The sequence below is a fragment of the Python bivittatus genome, unplaced genomic scaffold, assembly GCF_059951505.1.
Source record: "Python bivittatus isolate LINGU-HERP-01145 unplaced genomic scaffold, Pbiv_v1 ctg000060_np1212, whole genome shotgun sequence".
NCBI classification, from domain to species: Eukaryota; Metazoa; Chordata; class Lepidosauria; order Squamata; family Pythonidae; genus Python; species Python bivittatus.
In genome coordinates, this window is record NW_028277044.1 from 1,265,330 (window position 1) to 1,276,990 (window position 11,661).

The following is an 11,661-nucleotide window of genomic DNA, read 5'->3' on the forward strand; positions in this document are numbered from 1 at the left end:
AATGTTACTGTATCATTGGTTTAAGAAAAATATCAAAAGGTACATTTCAGTGTGGTTTGAAATGTGATTTGAAAAGATTGCCCTAATCTATTAGTGTCTGCCTGGACACATATGTGTTTCAATGGATTGCACCTTTTCTCTCCTTCACCTCTCCCAATATAAAGCAATTTAAAGAGATATGCTAAAATCCAGCCGAATGCAGCTTTGCTGTCTCGGAAGTGTTAAACTACAGCTACAGATTAAAAAAACTGATAAAGCCTTTGCAGTCCATGTCATCACATTGCTGTAGAGCTGCCTTTTCCACATGTCTGTGAAACTGAAGTAAAGCAGGTAGCTTGAAATGAAAACTTCCTCTACTGAAATGGTTGGAGGAAGAGAGATTCTTCCCAGAGGATCTTATCCTCTCTGCTATCTTCTACAACTACTGTAGATGACTTTCTAATGGACACTTTAATAGTTTTTAATTAGGATGACACTTCTGCATGTTCAAGGATGACGTATTAATGCTACAGATCATTAACTTTGCTAAATGGCTATAATGACACTGAAGTCTCTAATTGTACCAGTTAGATACTCATTTTTTCATGTGGCTTTCTTTCATTTTTGCTATTGGCCTCAGAGAGAATTCCAGCATAAGTTTCAAATCTTGAAATCATGTACCAAGGAGATAGCAAGAAGCTCCTCTTCAATTATATCAAAATCCTGAAATATTTCATCTGTTTAAGACTGCATACCAGCTAACACTATCATATCCACTCCATCAATAACAGAAGTTAGGAAACTTTGGCTCTTAAAATAAGAACAGACTGCAGTGTATTTAACATCTGCAAAATATTCATGCTTATAAGAAATGAGATGTTCTGTTCTGTCTGCAATGGTTTTAATCTCTTAAGTTCACTCACTGTCCTCTAGCAGACTATACCTTCTTGGATTTCATTTTTAGATCCTTAAGGCTGCATATATCTGTCAAACAGAGGTAATGATTTTAAAGTGCTAATGCTTAGGAGGCTAGAAAAAAAAATAACACTGAAATATATCCTTGGTTGATTAAATTACCACCTCAAGCTACTCTACCTCCTTATGTTCAAACTGATTTCCTTTTCTGCTTTCCAAGTGCTGAATCTAAAAGATGTGGAAGATGTAATTTAACGGCAAAACATGTAGAAATCTTTACAGAAGGACATTTTCTTTTTGACTCTGTGCCTATAAGATAGGGCTTCTAAATAACTAGAGGGACTTTCAATCATACTCAGCCTCTAGGCTGACCTGAGGCTGATGGAAGATTTTTGTACATTGGCACTGATATATAATTAAGGTTAAAAAAATCTCTGACTCTCTCTCTCTATATATATATATATATTGTCAGAAATTTTTTAGCCTTAATTATATATCAGTGCCCCCCCCTCTCTATATATAACATTTGTATTAAATATTTTTAAGAAGGAAGATAAAAACTAATACAAACTAATATAAAGTAAGAAAAAGAAAAGAAAAAGAAAGAAATCAGAGAGAAAGCTAAAAGTGCAGGAAAGGGGAAAAAAGTAAAAGAAAAATAGAAAAGAAAAAAAAAAGATACAAAGAAGGAGCTTCCAATCTTCTTTACAGCAGTTGTAAGTACAATTATAAATTTACCTCTTATTCTATGGTTACAACATAACTTTCTTCTTTCTATAGTCTATCCTGTCTAATCATCAAGACTATAATTCTTTTCCTGATGTAAGTAAAATGTTCGTAGGAGGTTTCCAATCATCAATAAACATAGATATTGTCTTTTCTCTGATCAAAGAAGTCCATTTGGCCATCTCAGCAAGTTCCGTCATCTTCACCAACCATTCCTCCATTGCAGGTATTGCCAAATTTTTCCATTTTTGTGCATGCAATAATCTTGCTGCAGTTGCAGCAAAAAAAAAAAAAAATAATAAATCCATTTTTCAGTATAGTTTCTTTTCCACTTTTTTCTACATGTAACTCTGTTTTCAAAGAAATGTCTGTGCTTGCCAATTTTTGCATAATTTATTCCTTTAATATTGGGTGTAGGTTGTGCTGTCCTATGGCAATTATGTTCTATTTCTGTGTTGTTTCATTATTAAATTGGTACCTCCCAAAATAGTCAACAGATGGTTATTATCAGCATGACTACACTTTGGAGGTAGATTCCTCTTACCTCTAGTCCTGCTTGCAGGCTTAAAAAAAATAATTAGATAATACTATTATTATGCAGCAGCTCTTCCACACCACATCTTATTCCTGCTGTCATCATAAATTGCATTGCCTGTCTTGAAATGATTTCTCCAGATGGCATGGAAAGGTCCCATAGTATTACCAAAATGGATTGTGGTAGTTATGGAAACAACTGAATATGGTACCATTGAATGTGGCATAAAATATGGCACATAGGCTCTTCCTTTATCATAAAAGCTACATGTAGACCAGGCCTTAATCATAAGAGCTGAAAATGAGGATGATAAGGAAAGACTGGATTTAAAGAAGACCAACATGCAGACATTTTGATCTTCATGACACTCTTATATCTGAATCATTTAATTTTTATGACAGGCACAAACATCAGTAACTATTTAAACAGTTTAAAAGCATGTGTGGGAATTATGTCATATACATTCCATTTACTCAGATCCCCATATACTCAAATGAATTCAGGAACACAAAGGCAAAAATAGATAATCAACACATGTGCATATTTAATTAAAATAAAATACCAATACTCATGCATCTAACTACTGTATTCTCTTTCTCTCTCTAAACACATTGAAATCCAGGTTTAGAAATTCTCACTGATTCATAACAATTTTTTTATACACAATCAAGATTACAACCACTCCCCATTCAAACAGACATTCCAACACCAGGTGTGTGTTCTGTATCTGAAAAAAATGAAATCTTCACATTATAATGCTACACAGATAGTTCATTTGCCCTCTCATCTCTGCAGAAATACATTCCTATTGTCTGTCCTCTTGTAAATAAAAGTGTGCTAAGAGTAATGCCTCTTAACATTCTCTTGTGTGTATGCACTAAGCATTGTACTCTCTTCAGTCAAGGTATACACTCATCCACGCAACATCTGGGCTATGCATATACAAATTTTGGGCTTTGGGCTTGTCTCAAACTAGGTATCCTAATTCTACATAGAAATGTGTAACACATGCACCACATAAGTCTTGCCTCCTCCAGAAACATTCATGTATACGCTCTTATACATCTACCCACTCAAATCAAGCCTACTTGCACATACAGGTGTTTTTACCTTCTCTCCTGTTTTTTTTCCCCCAGGCATGAGTTCACAAACAAGTTCTTCCCACAACTACAAAATGTAGACACTTATGCCTAGTACTGACTAGAAAAAAGATGCCCATCACTGTCCCTTCAAGATACATCCATTTATAGGATTATCCCAAGTTTGTTTTGTAGGATTTCTGTATCACTTCATGCCCAATAGAAGCCAGTAGGTACTGCTGCCCACTTCCTCAAAAAAGCAAACAGACAAATATTCCAATAAATGCCAATGCATTTATGCTACTCCTAAGGTGCCCTCCTGAACACTCTGATTTTTTTTGTTTGCTCCAAGAACACCCACTCATCTCATCTAGAGATTCCCAGGGACCTCCTTGGTCTCCATTAAACATTTCTCCTGGAACAAACCCACAGCCAGAAGAAGACACAGCTTCTTCATGAAAAAAGCCAGCAGGCTTTTTAAAAACAGCCATAATGTCACTGTCTGAATTCACATCCCCAGAAATGGTGTGGTGGTGGTGATTGTCCTATTGAGATACATTCAAGTGGATCCTCAAAATGTAGAAACTCATAAGAACAAGTGAAGGGGAGCTGCGCCTGGTGGGGGGGCAGGGGGGGACTGCACCAAACCTCCCTCCCTCCCTTCCCCACTTCTCCCTCAGCAGTAGAGATCCAGGGTGGCCTCTGTGTGTGTGTGTGTGTGTGTGTGTGTTTCTTCTCCATCTGTTGCCAGCCGCCCCCCAAAAGCAGAGCTTGGGGTAAGGGAGAAAATGAGGCCACGTGGGGCAATTCTTTGTCCTCTGAAGCCATCACAGAGTCAAGGAAAAGTTTCAGGGTTGGAAAAACACACCTTCTCCTAAGGGGTACTTTCATTTTATTTTATTTTTATTTTTAAATGAAGAAACCTACCCCCCCCCCCGAGAAATGAATAAAGCCCCACAATGGGGGGTGGGGACGGTGAAAAGGAAAGAAGAAGAGAAGAGAGGAGGGGAAAAGTTGGGGTGGGAAGGAAAAGCAAATGGAAATGAGTGAGACAAAAAAAAGCAAAGAGAACAAGAAACGAGAACAAGAGGGGGAAAAAGAAGTAATATTTTCCTTGATAAAAATGCACAAAAGGGAAGATGAACTTTGTTCTTTTTCTCTTTCTCCTCTCCTCTCTTTTTCTGCTTTTCGCCTCGCAGCACGCCAGCCTAAGCTGAGAGCTGTAATGTCATTAAATTGCAAATGCTTTTTCATTTCCGACACACACTGTTTACTTATCTGGCAAAAACATATGTTGGAAGGAATCCGTTAAATTCTGCCCATTGCCTTGGGTAAAAGTGCAATGGAAACGGACCCAGGGAGCGTCTTCTTTCTTCTCCTTTTAGCACTTCCCTTATCTACAAGCCTGCTTCGCAGCAAACTGGCTAGTTCAATGAAAAATGAAGATACAGCCGGAGATTAAAGAAGAACAGTGAGCAAAAAATTCCTGGAGAGAGGGTCACTTCATTGCAAATGATTTCACTTCTCTAGATCTGCATAAATTACTATTTTTAAGGCATCTCCAAAGTCTGTATATTTTTCTCACTCTGTCAAACATTTAATTTCACGCCCCGTGTTCTGAATATGCTAAAATGCATATCTCTGATGCACCTTTAAGCCAGAAAAACGAATGCAAAATTGAAGATAAAATGATGTGATTTGCACTACAAGCCTATTACTTGAGGTATTTACATATAGTTTACCTCTGCAGTTCTGAGAATGATTTATTTTTTTAAAAATCGGGATTAAACTCATATAAATATGTATAAATCTTTGTTTAGAAAATAGATTTTGCAGCTGTTGTGTCAAAAAGTTCTTTAAGATTCTGAGAAGAATTTTCCTTTTAGCGTAACTGAAAAAATAAGAAAGGAAATTGGACATCCCTCTTTGGCAGGAGAACATGAATGTTTTCCCTAATACCTCGCCTTCCCCCTCCCCAAATTAACCTGATTTTCTTTCTCCCCTGTCCTCCACCCTCCCTCCTAAAGCCATTTGGAGTTTTCCTTCCCACTGATCGTATCACTTTGGACCCCGGGTTGGAAACAACCAAAACGAGACTGTTTCCCCCATAGAAACGCAGATCAAACGGCCGGGGATCCCTCCCGGGCGCTGCGTTTTCCTCGCGAAGGGGAGAGGGTTTGTCCGGGCAGTTCTTGAAAGAAACGGGAAGCGAAGCGCTGCCGACGGAATTCTTTCATTTTGAAACGAATGCCCCTTGAGGAATAAGACGTTTTGGATCTGGAGCCTTTCCTGGCGTGTTTTTTTTTTTTTAAATAATGGAGGAGAACGATTGCGTGACGTATTCCTCCCTCTCCTCCCAATCATCCCCACCCCCGCCCCAGACTCTCCTCTCCGGCCCCGCGTGGAGAAATCAAGGCGGTCGCGGTCGCCCAACGGACGTGGCCAGGACGACGCGTTCGGTCCGCTGGGCGCTGATGCGGCTGAAACGGGTCCTGGAGGACACGCTGGCCCTTTAGAGACGACCTTGCCGCAGTCGGAAGACTGGCCAAAGACTTGGCCAAAGACTTGGCCAAAGCCTGGGAGGGCGGGAGGAGAGTTGGCTTACAAAGCTGCGCTGGGCGCTCTCAGGATGCGCTGGCTTGAGGCTGGCCGATGGCCACGAGAACAAGAGGCAACCCGAAACTTTAAAGTCACTTCCAGAAAGTCACTCCTTCTCCCACTTTCCTAGCAGTTTTTCCAGCGTCACTGAAAATACACAAACATGGCGCCACACATTCCTGCTTAAATGATACGAACTTTGAAAGGCAGAGTTTTGTAAGAAAAGCATGTCTGTGTGTAGGATTGAGACAGACACTTATGCTTTAATATAAGACAAATTTACAGAGCAAGCATGATGTGTGTACCTGAAGAATAGACACATGACAAAGTTATAGAAAATACGACATTTAAATATATATTTTATAGGGAGGATATCAGAACCAATTCAGGGACATCATCTCATTAGTCCAGCATGATTTATGAAAAAAGAAAATTACAAAAATATACAATTTAATTGCTTATGTTTAAATTCTTTGCATGATATAATTAGATATAACTAATGATAAAACAACAGTTATTTTGTTGTTAGTCTCTCCTGAGATAGAACTGACTCCAAATTCGCATATTCGGAGAGAAAAACACATATAGAAAGAGAAAGAAGGCTTTTATTGTAAGATTGTCTTCTTATAATAATCTCTAAAACTCTATGTCTTAATCATCTTTTACTCCTAAAGCAGATGGTTTAGCACAGTTTGAGTGCTGCATACTACGTATCTGTATTAAAGCTCCACTGTTATGCAACCAATCCCCACGCTTTCCATTTTTCCTGTCAAAATGTGGTGGCATTTCAACACTTTTGTGTGTGTGGTTCAGGCAAGAAGAAAAGAGAAAATACGTAGGAAAGCAGGGCTCCTGGAATTCTTTCCAACCCAGTAACCAGAACTGGCCCTTGGAGGCATTTGTATTTCTTCTGCATCGTGCAGTAATGCGTTGCGTTTGCGCTATTCCGTTCCATTGCATCTTGTGCGTAGGTATGCACGGGGCAGCTCAGGGCAGACTGCTGTTCTGGGCATTGTGCCGGACAGAGAGGGCCTCATCCAGCCCATTTCCAACTTGGGCTTTCTTGTGCCTGCTTCTTCCCCTTCATCACCTCTGGCCCTTCATCAATTCTGTTCAGTTTTCAGAGAGTTATCATGCTCCTAGACTGACAGATGGACAGAGTCCCAACCCCCTTTGTATAATTTCTTTCCAACACTCTCTTGGATTGGAAAAAATAAAGAGACCTGTGGTGGGGAGTTGTGACAATAGGTACACATTGCTCAGTGCAATCAATACTTTGCAACAGTTTGTACTATGAGACACCATGTTATGAAAAGATGATTGCTGGAGTGAGTTGCAAATGCAGAAAATTGTATCTGTCCATCCTAGTAATATCACTAAAAATAAATACTGTATCGATTAGCAAGTACGGTATCTTAGGGTTCATCCTCACATCCCACTAACTGCATCATGGAAGTATCTTCATGACATTGCCTTCATCTCATCCCCAGCACACGTGAAGGCTGGTCAAGCTGTTTTTCCTTCTCCCGAGTCTTGCCAATGAGCCACCTGAGATGGCCCAGTCAGGAGCTGGGATGATGGATACCTGAGGCTGGTGTGGACACGACCCCTAGTTCTCCAGCCACTGGGCATTGTGCTCCATGGCAATTTGGTCTGGGCTGCAGGACTGGGCCTCTGGCTTCAGCAGAGGCATTCTGCCTCAGTGACGTTCCATTCCAGGCATTATGCACTTATATACAAGGGCTTAAACTCTTCTGGAAGAGTGCTACAGCTGTTTTTAAATACAAGTTTAGTGGTCTTTAGAAAGAGTTCTAGACGTGCCCATAAGAAACAGGACCGGTGCTCCAGTTAATTTAAACCGAGAAAGAGAGCTGGCTTTGTTGGTTCCACCAGCAATAAATGCATCTTCTACAGCTTATCTTTTATAAAATGTTTGCACAACTGTACTTTTTACTGTTTTAGAAAAAGGGTATGTATGTATTGTGTGTATTCACAGTCCTACATAAATTTAGTTCAGCATGCTGTATTGTTCCCCTTAATTGTGAATGCTTTTTGGTTTGGAAATGAAAGCAGGAGTTTTATGGGGATACAGAAATATGAAGTTAAAAACTAGCGGTCCAGGGACCACAACCATGAAATGAAAATAGATAAACATGAAATTGTAGTGATGAAAGGATGTAAATAACAGTAGAGTCTAGCTCAGCGTTTCTTAACCTTGGCAGCTTGAAGTTGTGTGGACTTCAACTCCCAGAATTCCCCAGCCACCCTGGCTGGGGAATTCTGGGAAATGAAGTGCACACATCTTCAAGCTGCCAAGGTTGAGAAACACTGGTCTAGCCATTATATAGACAGCCCATGATCAGAATTCATCTGACAAATGAACTTGTAGGCAACAACAAGGGCATTTCTTTTTAATTACAGTAGGATTTAACATTTTTGTTTTATATTCTTTTGATTGTGCTGTTTTGCCACAACCTTGCAATCTATTGTGTTTGGATGTACACAAGACTCTCTTACATGTGTACCATCAATATTTCCAAGAGGGAACAGGACAATTTTGTGTTATGTGTGTATGTATGGTTATATTATTTAGTCTATTGTTACAAAGTGAACAGGAATGTTAGAAAAAAACAGGCACATACGACAAGTGCATCTGGACATCCATGTGGGTGAGAATAGCCAATGAGTATTAAAGTAGCTAGAATAGCCAGTGAGTATTTCTAAAAACTACTGATGTCTTGACTTCTGTAGAAAAGTATATATGTTTGGGAAAGGTAGCTCCCCACTTCTCTTTGTAAATCCTCTCAAATAATATAAAATTAAAAAAAATTAAGAGCACAATGCAATTTTGGAATGTATTAATAGATGTTTTATATTTATATTCCAGAAAGCAGTACTTTCACTCTATTCGGTTTTATCCAGGCCACATTTGCACATGTTTAACACCACATTTTTAAGGAGGGCACTGAAAAATGGTCTTTGTACAAAGAAGAACAGCCAGGATGGCAAAAAGAGCTAAAAACAAGCCATATATGGAATAGCTAAACGATTGGGAAGAGAGGCATCTTTAAGCATCTGAAAGATCTTCCAGCAGAATATGAAGGATGGGACTACAATTAATGGATGAAAGTGCAGAGAAAGTGATTTCAGCTAAATTTTAGGATAAATGCTAAGCCAGAATATGTAAGCTAATATTTTGGCTAAACAGACTGTCTCAGGGTTAGAGTTAGGTAAAGGTGATCTCTCCTTACAGGAGACATTGAAACAGAGGCTGGCCAATCATCATTTAGGGGCTGATTCATACGGCCCCCACCCTGGTCCCTTTTAAATGAGTGTAAGACCTGTGTCCCCAGCACTTGGGTTAGAGGAGGTGAAGGACCTTTTGCCTAGTGTTCTGGTTTTTTAAATGATTGCTGTTTTTTCCAGCCTACTGATGATTTTTGTATCTTTATAGTATTTTTCTTGTTGTATTCTACAAGCCTCCATGAGTCATAACAGATTGAGGTGTCATCAATCAATCAATCTTAGCATCATAAAACTGGAAGGAACTATTTACATCAGAGTTTCCCAACCTTGGGAACTTTCAGATGTGTGGACTTCAGCTGGGAGTTGAAATCTGAAAGTTCTCAAGGTTGGGAAAAACGGATTTAGACCATCAAATTCAATTCTCTTCCGAGTGCAGGAATTCAAATGAAAACACCCAGTCTAACTGCTGCTCAGCCTCTATTTGAATGTATTCAGTGAAAGGGTGGTCAGCTCTCCATGAGTAACTGGTTGTGCAATGGAACTACTACTACTGTTAAGAAAGTTATCCTAATATATACAGTTGTCTGAAAAGTTTAGACATATGCAGTCAAATTGTATGTTTCTGTGTATCTCTAAGTGACAAGAACTTTACCTGAAGTCTGTTTGCTTGTAATTTTGTATCCTGCTCTCCAGAGCAATAGAGAGCAGGTCTTAGCCTTCTGTCCAATGTTGGTTCACATGCTGTCATACACCCTGTCAATCTTCTCAAGCTGAAGCAAACTCAGTTCCTTCCACTTCTTCTCATATGATTCACTTTCTAAGCCCCAATTACTTTGGTTGCCCTTCTCTGAATCCTTTCAAACCAAAGTGCCCAGAACTGTACATAGTTTTCAGAGTAATGTCTGAACCGTTTAGAATAGAGTAGAACTGTTATTTTCTGTGATCTGGAAAACTATACTTTTATCGATGCATCCTAAAATTGCATTTTTGTTTTCAGCAGTGCTGACTCATATTTAGCCTGCAGTGACTTTTCACATGCACTATTGCCAAGTCAAATAACCCCCAAGTATTTGTTTGCCTAAGTGAAGAGCTTTGAATACGTTTCCTCTAAAATGCATTGTTATTCTTTCAGTCCCTTCTCTAACCACTGAAATCTTCACAAATTCTCTTTTCTTTCTTTGAAAATTATCACACCCAATACTGAGTCTTTTGCAGATTTGTTAAGCATTCCCCTTTCCCAACCATTAATAAAAATGTTAAAGAACATTGAACCCTGCTGTGCTGCAGCCAACATGTTCTTTCGATGAGAGGAGGAACTCTTGATGAATATAGTTTTCAAGCCAGCTGTTGGCCCAGTTAACAGTCCTGCCATCCAATACTCACTTAACTAGCTTGTTAATTAGAGTTAGCATCGGGCATTTTGTCAGATGATATAGACTGCAGATCTTACATTGGCAGTGAGTTGATCTCTAAGGTCCCTTTCAGCTCTACAGTTCTGTGATTACTGCCACATCAGATATCAGTGCCAACCAAGTGATATGCAGGGATAGAAAACTTCAGAAGTTTTGGACTACAACTCTCATACAGTAATCATGTATCATTGACCATACTGATTGGGGCTGCTGGAATTGAAAAGCCAAAATGTCTGGAGGACAGAAGTAAGGACACTTATGCAAAACTGGTGCGTGTGTGCGTGTGTGCAAATAACTATCCTTAAAACTAATAGAAGACCACCAACTGAAAGCATTCTGTTGTGTCTTAAAATAAGCCACACAAGCATTTCATTGCTCATACTTACAATTCCCTCCTTTAGATTAAATCCAGTCTCTCTCCTGCCCTTATCTCATTGTCATTTTATCTGAATATATTTATTTAAAAGTCACCCCCTGATCTCCCCTACTCTTGGGCAGCTTTTGCTGCCTATCACCCCCATCCACATTTGAGCTCAGTGACTGCTTGGTAGAAAACCTTCTGAGTTTCAGAAAAATGATTGTAACGTGGGCACGGCAGGCAGTATTCAAAGTAAAATATATTGTTTCCATTTGTATTAGTTTAAAAGACCTAAAGCAGTTAAATCATGTAACTGACTAATCACTTGCCAATTTTTCTTTTTTTAATCTAATATATATTAATTTATTACCCTGCCAAAATGCAAATGAAATTGGACTGCTTCCAACCTCTCTTCCATTACAACACAACTTAAGGTCTTCATAATTTGAGTAAAACATTTTTTCCCAGTAAAAACATTTCTTCTTGCCTGTTTGAATGCTGTTTTGCAAGTTTCAGCCTGAAGCAAAAGTTCAGCCTGAAGGAACTGAAATATATATATATATATATATATATATATATATATATATATATATCTTTTGTAAATATTGATCCATCTTTGACTGCAGTGTATGTGTTCAGTTTATGTATTGTAATTCAGACCTCAATTGTCTTAAAGAGGATCACATGCCAAAGAGGTGTTTGTCGAAAACTTACAAGTCTGATTGCCCTTTCGGTTCTACCTACCACATCAAACAAGCGAAATGATGGCCCTCCTGAGACGGCCTATTTGCACAGTTTTCCCTGGTGGGGTTT